The sequence below is a fragment of the Talpa occidentalis genome, unplaced genomic scaffold (genome assembly GCF_014898055.3).
Source record: "Talpa occidentalis isolate TD23 unplaced genomic scaffold, MPIMG_talOcc4v2.1 talOcc4.6, whole genome shotgun sequence".
NCBI lineage: Eukaryota > Metazoa > Chordata > Mammalia > Eulipotyphla > Talpidae > Talpa > Talpa occidentalis.
The window spans coordinates 47,940,047-47,961,958 of NW_023604972.1; the positions used below are offsets into that span (position 1 = coordinate 47,940,047).

General features: G+C 36.1%; 1 protein-coding gene across 1 annotated transcript in view; it reads left to right on the forward strand.

Annotated features, from left to right (window-relative positions):
* CFAP299 (cilia and flagella associated protein 299) overlaps positions 1-21,912 on the forward strand; it is a 520,438-nt gene that overhangs the window by 69,205 nt on the left and 429,321 nt on the right. The gene's annotated exons all lie outside the window — the stretch shown is intronic.

The window sequence follows — 21,912 nt, forward strand, 5'->3', positions numbered from 1 at the left end:
GCCCATGTCTTGATAAGCATTTTTATATAGCCTTTCAAACATAAAACCATATACTAAAGCGTTATGTCCACAGAAGAAATTCCATGTTTCTCATTATAAGTTTTAAAAACAATGTTTGGAAAGTTCATTTATATTCAATATTTGAAATCTTTCCTAATACCTTATGCTCTGTTTATGTTGTAATTATAAAATGCAAGAAAACACAGTGCTTTTTCACCAAGCTCCATATAGTTGCTCCCAAATTTTTCATGTATCCATTAAAAAAAAGTTTGTGAGCCCCTTTTTCATAATACAGCAGAGATAATACAGCAGAGATAATACAGCAGAGATAATACAGCAGCGATGGGGTTGGAAGGACTAAAAAAACAGCATCTTTCAAATTAGGCAGTGAAAAATGTGTACCAAATTAGTTGGATAATTTTTATTAGAATGAAAAGCAAATGAGGTAAATCTAAAATAGAATAATGAATATAACTTGGTAGGAAATTGATAAAGCTCTGTCCTTTAAAAATATAGAGTTCTGTATCTGCAAATTTTGCATCTTCACATTCAACCAATATTGGGTTGAAAATGTTATGTGTTAGGCATAAAGTGATTGCATCTATCCTGAACGTGTACAGACTTATTTTTCCTTGTCAATATTTCCTAAATAATGCAGTATAACATTATTTGCATAGCATTTAAAATGTATTATTATAACTAACTTGGATAAGAATAAAAGTATATGGCAACCATTTTGGAAATCAATTACATATTTTCTTAAAAAAATTAGAAATAGAAATCCCATATGATCCAGTTATCCCACTGCTGGGCATTTTGCCTAGAAAGCACAGAAACACTAATTGAAGAGACACAGGCATCCTTATGTTTACTGCAGTATTGTTTACATAGCCTAAAGCTAGATCCTACTTAAGTGCCCATCATCAGATGAATAGATAAATAAGATGTGGGGGTATACTTGTTAAATTTATTCATAAGTATTTAAATCTCTTTGATGCAATAGTAAATGGGTAAATGCTGTCTTGATTTTTTTTCTCTGAGTTTGTTGTTTGCATATAAGAAAACCAATTTTTGAATATTGATTTTTGTAGCCTTCCACTTTACTATACTGATTTATTGTTTCTAGTAGTTTTTTTTTTTTTCCTTAGTTCTCTCTTTAGAGTTTTCAATGTAGATTATGAAATTATCTGGAAATAATGGCATACTTCTTCCCCATATGGATTTTTAAAAAATATTTTTTCTCTCCTAATGATTCTACTTGATCTTAGAGGAAAAACTTTTTCATCATTGTGTTTGATGTTAGCTGGTTTGTCATGTTTGACCTTTCTTGCATTGAATTATGGCCATCTAGTTCCATTTTTTCAGTTTTTATCATAAAAGGGATGTTGACTTGTTAAATGCTTCTTCTGCATGGATTTATATGATTATATGATTTTTATCTTTTCTTGATTTGGTGAATTACATTGCTTGCTTTGTAGATGTTGAACTATCTTTTCATACCAGGAATAATCCCACTTGGTCTTAATGCATAAGCCTTTAAATGTATTATGCATTGGGTTTGCTAAAATTTTATTAAAAATTTTCTGTCGTTGTGCATCAGGACTATCGGTCTATAGGTTTTAATTTTTATGATGGCCTTGTGTTTTTTTTTTTTAAGATAGATTTATTTATTTATTTACTCATTTATTTATTTATTTATACAAGCACTGGGTACAGTCAGAAGCGCAGTGGGCGGCAGGAGAGGTCTGTGCGCCATGTGGGACCCTCCTGTGGTGGCCGGGGAACAGCCGGGGATCAAACCGGTGCTGTGCTGCGGGCAGCTTCGCAACCCAGCGCTCAACCGCTGCGCCACAGGGAGGCCCTGCCTTTTTTTTTTTTTTAATCAAAGTAATACAGGCTTCAAAAAATGTTTGGAAGAATTGTACTTTAATTTTCTGGAATAGTTTGAGGGATTAGATATTAGTTTGTATGTGGAAGTTTGATAGAACTCACCTGTGAAACAATCTGGTCCTAGTCTTTTGTTTTTAATTTTTTTTTTAAGATATATTTATTCATGCATACAAGAACCGGGGTACAGGGCAGATGCATGGGAGGGTGAGAGAATTCACCACAGAGTGGGGAACAGAACAGGCAGATTGACTGAAATACACTGCTGAGGGGAGCAGCAGGCGAGACAGGAGAGGTCTGCTGTACCATGTGGGATTCTCGCTGGCCAGCCTGGGATCCAATCCACGCTGCAGAGGCTGTGGACAGCTTCACAGTGCTGCGCTCAACCACCTGCGCCACCAGGGGAGGCCCTTTTTTAAAAAAAAATTTGATTAATATTTCAGTGTCCTTTCTTATAGTCTGTTCAGGTTTCTATTTCTTCCTAATTATGTTTCAGAAGTTTTCATGTTTCTAAGAATTTTTATGAACTTATCCCTTTTCCTTGGTTATCTCATTCATCGACATAGAAATGTTTGAGTATTTCCTTATGATTCTCTGTATTTCTGAGATGTTTGTTGTAATTTCTTTTGCATTTCTGATCTCTTTATTAGAGTTTGTTCCTCTCCCCCTTTTTAGGGGGGCTAGCTAGAGTTTTGTCCATTTTCAGTTCTTTCCTAAGAACCAGCTTTTGGTTTCATTGATCTTTTGTACCATCTTTCTGATGTCTTTTTTTGTTGTTATAATTTTTATTATTCTCTTCCTTCCCTCTACTGGCTTTTGATTTTGTTTGTCCTTCTTTTTCTAGTTACTTAAGGTCTAAGGTTAGATTGTTTGTTTGAAATCTTTCTAGTTTCTTGATATGGGCTTGTATTGCTGTATACTTCCCTTTTAGTATGTCTTTGCTTTGATCCATAGGAACTGATAGCTTTGTTTTTATTTGTCTCCAGATATTTTTAATTTCTTCTTTGATATCCTAATTTAGCCAGTAGTCTTCCATGAATGTTTTAATCTTCACATATTACAGCTTTTTCCCACTTTCTCTTGTGGTTACTTTATAGTTTAATTCCATTGTGATCTCAGAAGGTAATTGATACATAATTTTTGCCTTTGTGAATGTATTGATTTGTTTCATGATCCAACATTTGCTCTAAGATTGATAATGTGCAGTTGAAAAGAATGTGTTTGCTCGCTCTCTTTCTCTCTTTTTTTTTTTTTTTTGGTGGAATGCCTTACAGAGTTCTAAGTACATGGGTTCTAGTTTCTCAATTTAGGTGATGTTTCCTTGTTTATTTTCTGATTGATTGATCTGTCTATTGATGAAAGCATGGTGTTAAAGTCTCCTGCTATGGCTATGATTGTTTTGCTGCCACTGCCCTTTTTGATTTGTTAATTGTTGCCTTATATACTTTGTGGTTCCTTCATTTGATGCATAAATATTGATGAGTGTTATGTCTTCCTTATATATTGATCCCTTAATCATTATACAGTGGCCAATCCTGTCTCTTACCTTTTTTATATGAAAGTATATTTTACCTAAATATGATTATCCTGTTTTTTCCCCTCTCTTTCTTCTCTCCTTGGATATTCATTATTCTTATTCTACTCATTATTCTTTTCTAATGGATTTAGATAGTTGTTGAAGTGTTTCCTTTTATTTTTCACTTTGTATAATAATTATGTTCTACATGGGTCCTTTGTGTGTTATTATCTTCAAGGTTACTGATTTAATCTTCCGTTTGGTCTATTCTGCTTTCATAGCTTTCTCTATAATTTTAAATAACATTTATTAAGCTTTTACATTTTAATATGTTATTTTCATACCATATAAATGGCTGAAATAAATTTTTTTTAAGATTTATTTATTTATTTATACAAGCACTGGATACAGTCAGAAGCGCGGGAGGGTGAGAGAATTCACCAGAGTCAGAGAGGGGAGCAGAACAGGCAGACTGATGAAGTACACTGCTGAAGGGAGCAGCGGACAGCAGGAGAGGTCTGCGTGCCATGTGGGACACTCACCTGGTGGCTGGGGATTGAACTGGCACTGCAGAGGCTGCGGGCAGCTTTGCAACCCAGCACTCAACCGCTGCGCCACCGGGGAGGCCCTAGTGGTGAACTTAATGTAGTATATAGACATTGATTTGTTTATTTTAAAGAAGATTTATTTATTTATACAAGAGCTAGGGTACAGGCCAGAGGCTCGGGAGAGTGAGAAGACTCAACAGAGACAGAGCGGGGAGCAGAAAAGGCAGACAGACAGAAAGCACTGCTAGGGGAGCAGCGGGCGAGACAGAAGAGGTCTGCCACGCCATGTGGGCATCTTCCTGGCCGCCGGGAATCGAACCCGCCCTGCAGAGGCTGAGGACAGCCTCACAGTGCTATGCTCAACCCGCTGTGCCACCATGGGAGGCCCATATATACATTGATTTTTAATGATGCATATCTGAAATGCATATAATGTTATAATGCAGTGTTGCCTCAATAAAAATAATAAATTTAAAAAAATGGGTGGATGAAGATGTGACTAGGTCCAATGCAAATGCTGTTTAATAGAAACTACTTAAGCATTTGTGAATTCTGGTATATGTAGGTGTTTCTAGAACCAGTCTTTGGAGGATACCAAGGGGAGGCTGTAGTGTTGCAGTAATTGAGAAGCATACTGAAAGTATACCAATGATGCACTAGTTGGATGGGGAGCAGCTCTATGTACCCAGCCCAGCAGCTAGCCCTTACCCAGCCTCCATGGTCCTGCTTAGGTAATATTTGTTGAATGAATGGGGGCAGTATTAGTTTATTCAGGCTGCTGTAACAAAATACCACAGATTGAGTGGCTTTATTAACAGAAATTTATTTTTTCACAATTTTGGAAGTTAGAAGTTCAAGGTCAGGGTGTTGACAGGTTTGGTTTGATTTCTTCTGTGATCTTTTACCTTAGCTTGCCGATAACTGCTTCTTGCTGTGCTCATGTAGTTTAGCAGCTTTTTGTTTGTGTAAATTTCCTTTTTATAAGGACATCAGTAAGATTGGAGTAGGGCCCACTTATGTGATTTTATTTGTACTCAATTATCTCTTTAAAGGCTTTATCTCAGGAACAGAACAGTTACACTGTTAGTTACTGTAGGTTAGGACTTCAATATATGAGTGAATAGAGGTTGGGTGGGCAAGATTCAGCCCATAAAATGATCTAGAAATGAAGTCAAGCCCCATTGTGAGAGCTCATATGAAAAAATGAGTTTGTCATTTTCAGAGTAGAAATGGCTTTCATGTAATTCAGTAATAATAAGTGAAACATAGTTCTGTCTGTTACATAATTAGTATATTAATTATCTACAAAAATAACTTTCATTTTAATTAATTTTTAAAAAATATACTTCATTTAGACTTCTCTTCTGTTCTTGACAACATAATTGTTTTCTTTCTTTTTTTGACTGCATCGCACTATTAAAGTAAGTTACAGGGCCTCCCCTGGTGGTGCAGGCGGTTGAGCACCGTGCTGTGAAGCTGTCTGCAGCCTCTGCAGCACTGTTTCAATCCCGGCCAGCTGGCGAGGGTCCCACATGGCACGGCAGACCTCTCCTGCCTCGCCCGCTGCTCCCCTCAGCAGTGTATTTCTGTTCCCCACTCTGGCCTGTTCTGTTCCCCACTCTGTCTCTGGTGAATCCTCTCACCCTCCCGCAAATCTGGCCTGTACCCTGGTTCTTGTATAAATAAATAAATCAATCTTTAAAAAAAATAAAGTACGTTACAGTGACATATAACTTAGACTAATTTAGTCTGCCCACCTTCACATAGTACTCTAAATTAACTATGCTATTGAGAAGGAGGATCCTAATTTAAGACTAACTACAATGCCCTAATGGTTATTTGGTGAAACACTTGATCCTATCAGATCTCATGCTTAAGATGTTATGTAAAAATTGGTCCTGGAAAACTGACTTTGCATCAGTTTCTATAGTAAACAGTCAGAAATTTGCTAGGACTGTTACCTGTTAACTTTTGCTCAGTTGGCACAAGAGTAGTTGATGGGGATAGAAAGTATAAACCTATGAGAAGAAATACAAAGTTAATTTCTGTAAGGCATTAGTGTATCTTTACCCCAAAGAGACATTATCCTGGTGATAGATGTTTTGTGGGACCATGAGGCAGGGGAGCCTGCTCTCTGCCTGGGAGTGTTGCCATGTCATGATTGGTGTATATAGTAAACTGTATGTTGTAACCTGAATCTTTTCCTTACATTAAAGGAAAATGTGGCCTTTGCATGGGTCTGTGGGTATCTTTTAGCCAATTACATCATCCTGTTGGAGCAAACAGGCACACAGCTATTCATTTCATTCCCCACTTATTCTCTTGATACAGAGGAACACCCAACAGAATAAATTACAGGACATGTGAATCCAAATTAGTTTTTTCTGGCTACTGCCATTTCTGGGAAAGAGAAGAGGATAAAATTACTTTTAGAATTTCTTTTGAGAATTTGTTGGTCTCTTAGGTTTGTAAAGGCCGTGGGTATCCTGTATGGAACTAGCTAAGTTATGTTAACATGCTGCTGTTTGGGTAAAGACTATTGTAGAATACATCAGATGGTTGGTTTATTGTAGATGACAGAAATTTAATGCCTTTTGGAGCTAAAGTTATTATTGTTAATATTGTTAACATTAAAAGGACCATCAGACCAAACTGAATGAGAACAATGTGGCACAACAATAAGTTTGAAAAAATAATGTAATTAAATTATTATATTTTACTTGATTACTTGTTAAGTGGTAGAAGTTGTGGGGGTAGATTATGGGATTTGTTTGAAGGGATATAACACTTTTTCCCAAATGAAAACATCTGTCCACATTTGTGTTTTCCATTAGTCATCTTCAGAGATGTTAATTTAACTTAAAACAATTCACACTGCTCTGTTGATGATTAATTTTAAAATGATGTTTGCATTATTAGCTGAAGTCAGAGACATCATGAGAAATGGTAGTAAAAACAGATGGCCATGATAATGCATTTGGTACTTCGAATGTTTACATTAAAGCAGTCCTTGGTGTTTGTGTAGGGATTGAGAGCAGACCAGAAACTAAATTAGGCACAGGTTATTAACATGCCTGATTTGGAAAGTCAATGTAAACCCAGATTAGGTCTCATAGAAACTGCAATCTTATCAAGTTTCATGAGATTGACATAACATGTATTCACCTATTATTCTATAGGGCTATAGAGTAAGCAGTGAGAATTCAATCCTTTTTCTTTATTTATACTTAAGGAAAGGGTTTAAAATCATAAAAGCTATTAGAAGAGTTCATGCTTTTGTTTGCTGAACCTTGCATATCACAAACATTCCAATTTTTAATAGTCAACAGTTTTTTTCTGAGTATTCAGGCAGAGGCATTTCAACTTCTTGAAGGGTACTTAATTTGAGAGATGAGTTATCATATATCATCCCTTTAATTAATTTGTTTTTTAGTGTTTATCCTGTCCTAAAAATTTTAATTTAATTAATAAGTAGTATGGTTCTTTAATTTAATTTTTAAACAAGCTTTCTAAATTCTTTAAAGAATAAAATTTCTCCAATTTCTCACATACCTATATCTCAAATTATTACTCAAAAATAATCTTACAAGCCTGATCCTAATTTTTATAGACCCAGCTATGAGTGAGACTATCTGGTATTTTTCTTTTTCTTTCTGGCTTATTTCACTGAGCATGATCCCTTCTAGCTCCATCCATGTTGCTGCCAACTGCATGAGTTTATCTTTTTTGATTGCTGAGTAATATTCCATTGCGTATATATACCACATCTTCTTGATCCAGTCATCGATTTTGGGCATTTGGGTTGCTTCCATTGCTTACCTATTGTAAATAATGCTGCAATAACCATAGGGGTGCAGGTGTCCTTTTGGATTAATGTTTTTGTGTCCTTTGGGTAGATCCCTAGGAGTGGAATTGCTGGATCATATGGAAGCACCATCTTTAGCAGGTTGAGGAACCGCCACACAGCTTTCCATAGTGGTTGGACCAGTTTGCACTCCTGCCAGCAGTGCAGGAGAGTTCCTTTTTCTCTACATTCTCACCAGCATTTGTTGCTAGTTTTTTTAATATGTGCCGTTCTCACTGGTGTAAGATGGTATCGCATTGCGGTTTTGATTTGCATTTATATCTTTAAATTTTTAAAGTTAGTGTTTAAATGTAAATTTTTGTAGTCACAATTATATATATTATTCAGTGATTCACACATCAGTGAATTATACTTATACATACATTATTTTATATTGATTGAACATCTGCTATATGTCTGTCCTTATTCTAAGCACCAAGTGGTGTAAACACCTATTTCCACAGAACTTATGATTAAGTTGGGGGAAGACAGACAATAAACAAATAATAAAAACAATATATGGTAGGCTATTGTTTGTACTTTGGGAAAAATGCAATAGAAAAGCAAATGGGAAGGTACTGGATTTGGGATAATTTTTTTATGATCAAGAATGGTCTCATTCAGAAAATGACATTGAGCAAAACATGAAACCAAGGAATCAAGTTAGCAAGTTGTCATGAGGATAAATAGGGAAAGTTACTTTCATGTGGAGATGATTAATAGCCACCATCCTCGGCCGGTGCCAAACTTGGTGCACTGGGAGTCCAGTGCCACAAGAGTGGACTGTTTTAAAGGCAACTTTAATTAGAGAAATAAAGGGGATGAGGCGGATTTGTAACAGGTCATATTGTAAACCATGGTTTCTGCTTTGAGATATAAAACCTTTGGAGGACTCAGCTCAGAGGAGTGACAATATCCAGCATAAGAATCTTTCCCTGACTGCTAGAAGACTGTAGTGGGAATAAGAATGGAAGTGGGGATAGCATCCACATGCTACTGTAATAAATCAGGCAAGAGATAATGTCACAGACCAGGATAATAATGGCATTGCTGAGATGTCTCGAATCTGCATGCATTTCGAATATAAATAAAAGCAGATTTCTCTGGTGTCTGGATATAAAGTGTGATAAAGAAAGACTTCAAGTGCTTTACCTAAAAATCTGGTATGATGAAAGAGCCATTCAATTAGACAAAGAAGACGGTGGAAGGAGGATTTTATGCAGGATTAGGACCTGGAGTTTATGTGTCAGACATTGAATTTAGGGATGCCATGTTGAAATCCAAGTAGAGATAGAGAAAGCAGTTGGGTAACCAACCATTTTAGAGTTTGGTGGCAATGTCTGGGCTGCAAGTATTATTTCATGAGTCATGCGAGTATAATGGGACTTAATCTCATGTGAATAGATAAGACAGTGAAGAGTTACAAGAAATAAACCTTGCAACACTCCAACACATAGAGGTTTGGAAAAAGAGGAAGAACTAACTTGCAGAGACAGAGAAGAGTTAGCCAGAAAGAGAACAAAGAGAGTATAGTGTTCTGGGTACCAAGAGAGGAAAGTATTTTGAGGAAGAGTCAGTGATCAATCATTCCAAATGCTTTCAGAAAAATGTTTTCATCTGAAAATGGGTAGTGGTAGTGCTCTTATTATTTTATAAGGCTATGGAAGTACGTAAAAATGGAAGAGTTATACTGCATAAGTAGTTTGCATTATGCCAGAATGTAGCCACTTCAAATACAACTTTGAAGTAAGCAGAGTAGAAATAAATTATTCACTTTACCACTAAATTGAAAGGCAAGAGTTGTACTATTTGATGATCCACAGGCAACACCACCAATAAATCACATGGGAAATTGAGTAATTGTCTTTGTTATTTGCCCATGTCTTAATAGCATCTCTGAAACCTGAAATCGCTATTGGGGCAAGTTGGAAAGTTGTTTTTGGTAATTTCCCTAGTTTGGGAAAGAGAGTCAAAGAAGCTGCCATACTGGTGGTATTTAAAAATATATTCTTTTGCGTTTTCAAACATACGAAAAATGAATGGGGTGACAGATGTTTATCCATTGAATCCTTTTGGTTTGGGATGGATTGGCAGAGTGGCAGGGAATATTCTTGTTTTTGATATTTTTTTTGAGTGCCTAGAGTGCTTTTTATACTTTATTTATTGCAAAAATCTCAATATGTGGTCAGCTAATTTGCCGAGATATTATTTGTTGATTTATCTCTCTATACGCTAATCTCTCAAACAAGTAGTTAGGTGCTTTGTATTTCTTTCATTTATTTCCTAGGGCTTCAGGTTGGAGTCCTCAAATGGAGAAACAGTTCAATCTTTGACAGTAAGGAAAGGTACAGAACAGATTTTCTTCCTGACTTGGTAGAAAAGAATTGTCAGATCTCCTGAGTAGCAAGGTATATGTCCCGGCTCCCAGTCATATGCTGTGTAGTTATGTGTAAGGAAGCCCTAATGATGGAGAGTCCCAGCTGCACCACAGATGCTGTGCCTAGCAGGTGTATCTCAGGGACAGCCTTCAGTTTCCAGGCCCTTGTGAATACAGGCAAACAAGTACCATTCTTCTTTGACTTTCAGGAAATACTGGAGCAAATTTATGTGCAAGAGTTCTATTCAGCACCATCATACCTCTCATTCTTGCTGTTGATCCTTAGCCTACTGCTCAAAAATTCAAGGTTTTGTAGGCATAGTTTTCCTCCTCAGCCGACACTACTTTACTGGTTCTTCCCTGCCTCATGTGTCATTTTTAGATGTCTTCCAGGCCTTGTTAACCACATTCTACTGTAGCAGTCATTTTCATAGGCTATTTCATGCAACATCTTTGCCTGAATTGAAATGAGGCCCCCTCCCCCCCTGCTGAGGACACGCTTTGTCTGGCAGACATCTACAATAGAGATGACTTATTCATTCTTTGTTTCACAGGGCTTGTAGCTCCCTATTTATTTTCTGGACCATTACTCCTGCATCTCCTAATAAAAACCCTTCTTCTGCTCTGAGACTTCTCCCAGCATCCATTTTCATCTGTCTGTGGCATATTAATCCATCGCTTATGCTTGTGAAAGACTTTTGTAACTAGGTCACAGTTTTACTTGTCACTCCAAGTACTGTCATCCTTTACCATTACTTTCTTTGTCACACAAAACTCTGGAAGTTCATAGTTCTTATATAAACCTGTTGCTGGCTACATCTTGGGACCTCTCATTCCCAGGATTCTTCAATCTTTGTTGTTTTGGTTTTTTTTTAAAGATTTATTTATTTATTTATACAAGCACTGGGTACAGTCAGAAGTGTGGGAGGGTGAGAAAATTCACCAGAGCCAGAGCGGGGAACAGAACAGACAGACTGATGAAGTACACTGCTGAGGGGAGCAGCGGGCGCAGCAGGAGAGGTCTGCGCGCCATGTGGGACCCTCGCCGGCGGCCAGGGATGGAACCAGCGCTGCAGAGGCTGAGGACAGTTTCGCAGCTCAGTGCTCAACTGCTGCGCCACCAGGGGATACCCAGGATTCTTCCATGTTTGTACTACAAGATTCTACCATCCTAATTTTGGATCACAATTTCTATTATTTATAACTTTCTTACCCCTACTGTCAACTTTATTTTCTATTGCTAATTAAAATTTCCTTGTCCTATATCCTCAACTTGTTAGCCTGTCTCTGCCTTCCCCCCTTCCATTTCCCTTCCTCCTCCCTCAATTTTATCCAAACGTCTCAAAACCCTTTCCTTTCCTGCCTCATCTCCAACCAATGTCAAAAACTAGCTAACTGTTCACCAAAACATTTCTTTCTTTTTTTTTTTTTTGCATTCAGGCATGAAGATATGCTTCGGCATGTATCTAACATTTGGCCAGTTGGCTGTGGGTAGAAATGTTTTGTGCTTCTCTTAGGCTTGGCATATATAAACTTCTGACTTGACCTCACTTAATCTATCTCATTGTTCTTAGAAGGTGCATTACAAGTATGCCTGAGACTTCACTAACCTGATTAGTTATACAGCTCCATGGATAAATCTCCACTCCTGAAGAATTTTATTTTTTTTTTTCCATTTTGGTTCTATTCCCCATACAATTGCACCTCCCCCCTTATTTTGACTCTAGTCCTTCCTTTCCCCGCTCCTCCCTATCCCCCCCATAGTGTGTCTCTGGTTTATAGTTGCTTGTTGATTTTGATTTTTGCTTTGCATTGATTAGTCTTTTTCCTGGTCTCTTATTTAGGTTTTCTAAATTCCTGCTATAAGTGAGACCATCCGGTGTTTTTCTTTTTCTTTCTGACTTATTTCGCTGAGCATGATCCCTTCTAGCTCCATCCATGTTGCTGCCAACTGCATGTGTTTATCTTTTTTGATTGCTGAGTAATATTCCATTGTGTATATGTACCACATCTTCTTGATTCAGTCATCTCTTTCTGGACATTTGGGTTGCTTCCAAAGCTTAGCTATTGTAAATTGTGCTGCTATAAACATAGGCGTGCAGGTGCCCTTTGAAATTACTGTTTCTGTGTCCTTTGAGTAAATACCTAGGAGTGGAATTGCTGGATCATATGGAAGCTCTATGTTTAGAGGTCAAGAAATCTCCACACAGCTCTCCATAGTGGTTGGACCGGTTTGCACTCCCACCAGCAGTGCAGGAGAGTTCCTTTTTCTCCACAACCTCATCAACATTTGTTGTTTCTAGTTTTTTTAATATGTGCCATTCTCACTGGGGTAAGATGGTATCTCATTGTAGTTTTGATTTGCATTTCCCTGATTACAAGTGTTGTTGAACATTTTTTCATATGCCTGTTGGCCATTTGCATTTCCTCTTCAGAGAAGTTTCTTTTTAGCTCTTCTGCCCATTTTTTGACTGGATTATTTTCTTTGTTTTTGTTGAGTCTCATCAGCTCTTTGTAGATTTTTGTAATCATCCTTTATCATTAGTGTTGTGTGCAAAAATGTTTTCTCAGTTGGTGGGGTTTCTCTTTGTTTTTGTTATTGTCTCTTGCTGTGCAGAAGCTCTTTAATTTGATGTAGTCCCAGCTGTTTATCTTTGCCTTTACTATCACTGCTTTGGGTGATGTCTGTAAAGATGTCTTTGAGGTGCATGTCATGTAGTGTTTCGCCTATATTTTCTTCTATGTATTTTATGGCTTCAAGTCTTATGTCTAGTTCTTTAATCCATTTTGAGTTGGTTTTTGTGCATGGTGTGAGGTAGTGGTCAAGCTTCATTCTTTTGCATGTAGTGACCCAGTTTTCCCAGCACCATTTATTGAACAAACTTTCTTTGCTCCAGTGCATATTCTTTGCTCCTTTGTCAAATATTAGTTGACCATAAATCTGTGGGTTTATTTCTGGATTATCTATTAGGTTCCATTGGTCGGTGTGTCTGTTCTTGTTCCAATACCATGCAGTTTTGATGATTATGGCTTTGTAGTATAGTTTGAAGTCTGGGAGTGTGATGCCTCCATTCCCCCCCCCCACTTTTTTTTTTTTTCAGAAGAGCTTTGGCTATTTGGGGTTTTTGGTGCTTCCATATGAATTTCATCAATAATTGTTCTATTTCTTTGAAGAATGTCATTGAAATTTTTATTAGAATAGCATTGAATCTGTATATTGCTTTTGGTAGGATGGTCATTTTAATAATGTTTATTCTTTCTGAAGAATTTTAAATGAACATGAAATAAGCTTCTATTGCTTTTGATCCTGAAAGTTTCTAAATCTATTAAAGCAGCTATTCTTATCATAACCAAAGATAAATGCAAACATTTATCTCTTCTCTTTCCATATTTGGTCTGACACTGAGTGCTATTGGAGAAATTCATGTGGATTTATACCAAATTCTACCACCTTCAACTTTAGCTGATTATCAGTTGTGCTTGGTGATTACCCTATATATCATGTTACTTCTTTTTCTAATGTTCTTCAATAATTACTTTAACTTTTTATTATGAACATTGTCATTTGGGTCTATCTTTTACATCTTATACCACAGAAATAGGAATGACCTTAAAGTATATAATTCTTTTTTTTTAATTTTTTTAAAGATTTATTTATTTATTTATACAAGCAGAAGTGCACGAGGGTGAGAGAATTCACCAGAGCCAGAGCAGGGAACAGAATAGGCAGAAGGACCAAAGTACACTGCTGAGGGGAGCAGTGGGCAGCAGGAGAGGTCTGCACACCATGTGGGACCCTTGCTGATGGCCGGGGATCGAACCAGCACTGCAGAGGCTGCGGGCAGCTTCGCAGTCCAGCGCTCAACCACTGCACCACCAGGGGAAGCATGTAATTCTTCACACTCCATCTCTTCATTTACATCTACAAACATGTCTGCATCTTTAATCCCACTTTATTCAATTTCTATGAGAGAACTGATTTTCTTTGTTCTTGAAGTTAATGACTCCACGTGGGTCCTAATCTCATTCATCTTCTTAGAGGCTTTGGCCAATCTGGCATTCTAAATAGGACAGGATACACTCTAACTGAGCTCTAATTCCTTGGGATCCCAACATGAGCCATAGTACATGATACATAGTACATGATGTTCAAAATAAGTTTCTTAAAAATAATTGCATTTCCTTTTGTGTATTGTCAATATCATCTTCTCTACTAACACTTTCCCTCTGAATTTATAAATAGTTCTATTCCTATGAAAAACAAATGAAGTTAACAAGACTTCTTCAACCTTTAAACTCATAGATACCCTGTTCTACTCTTTTCATGGGCAGCCTTTCTGCGAAGGCAGTCTATATGCATTCTCTTCTTCAACTCACTGTAGCTAGACTTCTGTTCCCACAGCCCTATTAAGCTATTGTTGGTAAGGTCAGAGAGGATTTTGTGGATCTAAATTTAAAAGTAAATAAACTTTTCAGATCTTAGCTTCCTTGATTTCTTTGCTGAATTCTACACTGTGGCCACTCCCTTACCCCAACCCCAACATATTTCTCTGACACATGATTTTTTGCTTTTCTTCTTATTTGGTGACTCTGGTCTTCCTGCTATCAGTATATTATTAAATGCTCATGTTACTTATTTGTTTTCTGTTTATAAACTGAAGTGAGATCATCCTGTTTACAACACCCCCAACCTCTGCCCAGTTTCAGATCTGCATATCTAACTCTTCTTTGAATGCCTATGACTGCATGATTCATAGAGGTTTTGAACTCAAGATCTCCCAAAGTGAACTCATCAGCTTACTCCCCAGCAAAACTTTATTTTCTTCCTAAATGCCCCTTGTCAATGCAAGACAAAGTTCTAGGCTGACATAGTTCAGCCCAGAATATTGGAGAATGAGGTAGTAAGGGGCAGGAGAAGTTGACTCCTCAGGACAATAGACTAGGGTTAGGTGAGTATTTGAGAAAAATTGAAGTATGGTAAGAGTTGTATATATCAGGTTGATTTGAAATTATACCTCTGAGAAAAGAACTTTCTCTCATAAAACAGTGAGTGAGAAAGAAGCCATCTATCTTTTTGCCACAGGCAGTCTAAATAAAATCATTAATTAAAAAATGTTTAGACTCAATACTTATTAAAACTTATCATCAAAAGATAAATATTATACTAAGCACTCAGAAGAAAAGTAAAACTCTGAAAATTGTCTGTAATAAATGACTATTTTAAAATCAACTTTATGCCTCTGAATCACAGACTGTCATAAATCAGTGTTACCTAAATAAAGAAAAACACCTTCATAGGAATGAAGCAATTAGGAATGAATGCTATAAAATTACACGAGGAAAGAGCCTTTGATACCATCAAAGGAACCCTTGAAGAATTTTATGAACAAAAGAAATGACCTTAAATTATTTCAAGTTAAGTATCTAGTTGAAATAATACTAGGTTCTTCCAATTCTTCATATACTATATGTATTAGTCTGTTCTTGCAGCCATAAAAAGTAACACAGGCTAGGTGACTTAACAACAGAAATTTATTTTCTTCCAGTTTCAGAGGCTTGAAATCTAAGATCAAAGTGCTATCAGGGCTGGTTTTTGGTGAGCCTCTCTGCCTGTCTTGTAGATGACTGCTTCCTCACTGTCCTCACAAGGCCTCTTCTTTGTGCACATGGAGAGGGAGAGAGAAACAAAAAGGGAGAGAGAGAAAAGAGTGAGTTTAGTTTCAGGGATTTTTCCTTCAATTATATATTATTTTTCCTTCAATTATATCTTTCATTATTATGCTGTTTTCCACATCCTAAATTCTTCCTGAGGAATGGCTGTCATGGAGGATCTCTGCTGTCTGCTTTTCTTCATTTCATTTTATTTCTCATTTTGCAGTTTTATTTCCTTTTAATCCTTCCTTATCTCACTCATATCTCTTTTCTCTCAACTTATTGTCTTTATTACTTATTTTGTTGTCATTTACATGTTCTTTGTTCATGCCTTCTCTTGTTACAGAGAAATTATAAAATGTTACATCTATTTATAACTGATACTCTTTTAAAAGTGTTTTTGGGACACTATAGGCAATTATTTTGAAAAGTATGCTTTTATTCAAAATTTTCTGGATGTTCTCCATTTCCTATTTTCGAAATTCCACATTATTTGCTCTCTATTTACCCACTCTGGGTAATCATTCAGTATCTGTACTCACCTAGGTATTATAACTCTCATTCTTCTATTGACTGGAAATAAAATAGAATGATTAAAGAACAGAACACTAGTCTCACGATATTAGGGCCCCACTTTATGATCTCATTTAAACTTAATTACCTCCCTAAAGGCCTTGTCTCCAAATACAATCACATTGAAGGATAGGGCTTCAACACATGGATTTGGAAGGGGGGGTACACAAGTCAGTCATAGTATTGTGTGAAATAGAGTAGAAGTTCATGAAGTGATATTTTGCTTACTAAGTAATATTATTTCTCCACATACAGACTCACGTGTACACACTTTCAAGCTATGCCAATTGGACCTGGACTTCATTATCTGGAAATGTCTGTTAACATTTCATTTTTAAAGTTAAACTGATTTTCAATTAGAGATGCATAAAAGTATCTAAATTCAGCCAACATCATGTTATTTTTGGCTGGCTTTGACTAAATAACAAGAAAACTAATTTTGACTTTATTTTGTAAAGTAAAAAAACAAAATTGCACACTCCAATCAAGAGCTTCCATGCCAAGTTTAAGCCTGGAGCAAATGTTAAGATGAAGTTATAACTCCCTCAAAATGTGGGCGGTTACTAAATCCTTAACATCACTCTGCTGCCAATTGCTTACTGTAATATTTACTTACATTACTAGTACTTAAGCTAAAGGTAACTGGATGTAGCTGCATAATTCAATACACATGAAACTATGTGCTGTATTTTCTATGCATTTTACTCTTTCCAGCATTCTGAAAACGGATGATTTTTACCTAGAAGTGAAAAAAGGTGACATTCATTAGCCACTCAAAACATTGCAATGCTGTTACACCCATCGTGTGTGATGCAGAACTTTAAAAACAATGAGTGTCTTTCAATTTTTCAGTATTTAAAACTTTGCTCCCAACATTTTGCTCCCAACATTTCAGAGCCTTACAGATGAAGTATATCGTCCAGAATTCTGAACTTCAAAGCTTTAAAAAATAAACTGCAAACTAGCGGACTTTAGTTTTTGTTTTACTTCTGTTATTTTTCTAACCTTTCCTTTTAAGCACTTTTTTTGCATTTGCCATTTGCAGATACAGTTAGTAGTACCAAAATAATTCATTTTTAATAAATTCTAAATGTGTTAAGCTTTCTGTGAGTTGAACCAAATGGCATAAAAACTGTAAAACTCCAGAAATTTTATAGCTTCTTCTACCTTGTCATAATATTTTGACATCTACCGAGCTTCATATTAAACAGCTACCTGGATTATTATTGATTAGTAGAAAAACAAGGATCCTGTGAACTGCAGAGAATATTTGTACATATTTAACTTTTTTAGTGATATTATTTTCTACCCTGGAAAGATAAAACTGACAAGTGTTTTTTCCTCTACTACGATGAACATAGTATTTTATTAAGGATGACACTAAGCATTATAAATATAAGTAAGGACAAAATTAGAATCTGACATTTCTTTCTTAGATGATACTCTTAATTTAGATAACCCAAATAAAAATGCTTGAAACTCCACAAGTGAAAAACCAAATAAAATCTTTTGTTCAAAGATGTGGACTAAGCAGTGAGGAGAGGAAGCCGATGAGGTTGAGGGGTCATGGTTCCCTGTGAAAGGAAGAGTAATGTTCACAGCATTAGAAAAGCAGTGCTAGAAGTTCCCAAGCAAAGATTCTGAAATGCTTCACAAATTCCAAGACCAGTGAGCATTATTATGCACAGGCACACAGACCAGTTGCTTCAATTGCTTTATCTTTCGCTGCCCCTCCATCTGTTGTTACTATATTATAAGGAAATTGTAGTATCAATAGATTACTGCCTTCCCTCACCCCCAACTCCCTGGAGAGTAAAAGAGAACAACTACTAAGAAGAAATACAGTGACACTGAATTGAAAAATCAAACCAAACCAAACCAATGCACAAACATTTTAGAGGTTTCCTCTCTAAGTTTTAACCCTCTTTATGCTATTCTTTCCTTAACTAGATGTGATCAGGACTTCTGAAACAGGCAGCCCCAAAGAAAACAGAAAAGGAAGGCCTACTGAACAAATACTTCATATGATTACCATTCCCAACACTGAGAATTGCAGCTGATCAACTCAAGCTTTATTTCACACATAGTCGAATGTAAACTCTTCTTTCATTCAGTATTTCTGGGAAGAAACAGACCCTTTTAGATCAGGAGAGTGCAGCAATGTCCATGGCTTGAGGCCCACAGTTGATTTTTTTTTTTATTATTTAAATGAGGATACCTGAAAATAATTCAAGGTACTTAAAAAAATAAAAACATCATTTTCTGATCATTTAAAATGTATATGAGCTAATAAATGAGGAAAAGGTATCTTTTTAATGTAATGTCATCCCAGATGTGTATGGTACCTACTCAACTTTAAAATGGCACAAAGTATAAATTAGAAGCCCCCTTTGAGCCAAAGTCTTTCTAGAACTTTCTATGAAAAGGCATAACAAGTGTAAGTTATGGAAATAACTTCCACAAATATTAATTGTGAGGTTCTCATCCAAAAAAGGAAGGAAGTTAAGTCTCTAAAACTTTGTGTATTTTGTATAAATGTCTGATGAAAGGAAATACTTGACTGCCTTCTCTCTAAATATGTTTAAAAATAAATATATTAACTATCCAAAAATAGATCCAAAGTATCCAGAACCATATTTTAGGATGCTTATTTATAGTTTACTTTTTCCATAAGCTCTAGAACTATGGTAATTGGTCTTTGGGGCTTTCTGCTTCTGAAGAAATTGTTTTCCTTCTAATTCCTTTGAAGCCAACTGTGGTAGAGAGACTTCTCCATATCATCAGCCCACCTCAACCACAGGGCATCCGCTGAAGGCTACACTCTTCATCCTTCTGCTCCTGAATCCTGTTTCCAGTAATCCTCTCACTGTAGCTGACTGCAGGTGATCTCCACCACTTCATCAAATGCTCTTTCACCCCCATCTGCTTTATTATACCCCCTTCTACTTTTATTATAAACTCATCTCCTTTCTGAATTTCTTCCCAGAAAGAGTTCCCCAACTCCTTGCCTTGTCTCAACCTGGCACGCTAAATCTTTAACTTCACCTGCATCCTACCTGTTCAACATGCAGGAGGATATTTTCCTTTCATGTGTCTCTAACTCTGGAATATGTACAGATAAAGAATGCTAATGACATAAGTGTGGATTAAAGTGAATTTACAGAAGGAAAAAGTTGATACCACCTCAGCATAATGTTTCTTGTTTGGGTTTTATTTTAAAGCCATCACATATAATAAAGACTTTCCACATTTAAAATAAGATTGAACCAAAAAATATGCAAATATTTAGATTTTTTTTTAATAAAAAGGAGTGAGAACCAAAGTGAATGTTCATTCCTTCTTTAGCTTTAGAAAACTCATTGGTGAATGTTATTTAGAAGGGATGACATTTTTAGATGCCACTTGGGAACCTCTTCCATATACTTTTTCTCAGTAACTGGACCAACATTGCTGAATTAATTTAGATGACTGAGAAAAAGTGGTCATCAGAAATAATCCATTTAGAAACTTCAAAATTCTTGGCCAGTGGTCCTCATTATGTGCTCCTTGACTGGCTGGGTCAACATCATGTGGGATCTTGTGAGACATGCAAATTCTTGAACTGTACCTCAGATCTACTGAATCATAAACTCTGATGTAGGGAGGAGTTCTGTGATGTGTTTTCACAAGCCCTCCAGGGGACTCAGATGCCTGTTGAAATTTTGAGAACCACTGCTTTGGGTCTTGGCCATGGACTTGACTGCCAATGCTGTGCAGTCTTTCATTTGAGCAAGAACATAGGATTCGGAGTAATAAGATGCACCATGAGGATTTACTATTTTTGTGCCTAGGGCAAGCTACTAACATTAATTAATTCAAAAGATATTCTATGTGAATGCACATAAAATTATGCTTTTTTATATATTAATAATGATAATATTGAGAATACACTGTATAGAAGGATGCTAATTTGGAATATTAGGAAAAAACATCATTTAATGTATTATCTGTGGGTCTCCAGTCAAAGACATCAGGTGAGAAATTTCCTTTAAGAGTTAAAATCAACAAGCAACTATAAACCAGAGATACATTATTGGGGGCGGGGAGGGTGGGTAGGAATTGTGTGGGGACTATAACCAAGATGAAAATGCATACATTGTGCAAAAATGATGTAAAAATATATAAAATACAATAAAAATGCTCAAAAAATTTTACTAAAAAAAAGAATTAATGACAGGAAAAATGTCTTTAGTTCTCCTTAAAAAAATAGGTGCCCCTATTCATTTCTGTTAATGAGAATTATGTAATTTTTCATTTTTCTATGTTTACTTTGGCTGCTAAGATACTCAGGGTCAGAATTGACGCTCAATTGCATCAATTAAGTATTGTCTTCCTGTGTAATATATTTAATTCCTCCTTTTTGGTCTTTTCTTCTATTTTTTAAGCTTACCTTATTTTATATAAGTCCTCGGATATAAACTCTCTCATACTTTTTTGCCTTTAGTAAAAATAGAGAAAGAAAAAAAGACAAGGAATTTTCATTTGATTTAGTGTAAGGACACAAGGGCGTCTCCATACTGAAGGGATGTCTTTGTGTTCTTACCTTGGTCATGAATTTTGTTTTTTATTTTCATAATGAAAAATGCTTGTCCGGTAACACATAATGAAAAGACCACTAGATGGTATTCAGAAAATGAGCAACAAGCCTCTGCTGACTTGGACATGTCATGAAATGCCTTATATTCAATTCCTTCATCTCTTAAATGGATTATGAAGTCCAAACAAGGGAACGCGTATAAAAGACATGGTAAACAATAAAGCATCACGCAAGTGAAAGCTGGTGGATATGAAACTTTGTTCATATAAATACTCTTTGTTAAATAAGTGAAAAATTAATGATTTTCAGTCAGCTATCTCCTTTCCTCTTGTTATCCCGAATATATTGGCTTCCGGAACAAAAGTTAGGGCAGTGTTTACTTAATCAGATTCATTTTGTCATTAAGAACCTTCATTGAGATACTTTCATTTCATGTAGGTATCCTTCCAATGGAACTGTGACACTTTTAAACATCTTATACAAATGTAATTATAGGTAGCATTATAATGCCATTTAATGGCTCATAGTTGCTTTTGTTTTCTTCAGCTTCAATTGGGAATATGACAGTTGTCTGAATTTAATTATTACACTGACTTAAAATTATTTTGTGAATCAGGACTGACAGTTTGGTATAAAGGATACATTTAGGCAGTTTTCACTATCTTTCATCCAGCAGATCATGGTTTACAAAGCCATGTTCAAACCTGAAGAAATAGGGTGGAAGAGGGAAGAGAGTAGATTTTAGCAGATAAGTTAATTGTAAATATATCTATTTGCATTTTGTAGTGAACAATGTCAGTCATAGTTATTTTGTACTATCACTGGGCACTTTCTATATATTAACTCATTTAATCCACAAAACTCCCCATAGGGGGGACATACTGGAAAATTAAAACACCCTCCTCAAACAAAGATAAAACCCAAAACAGTAAGTACAAA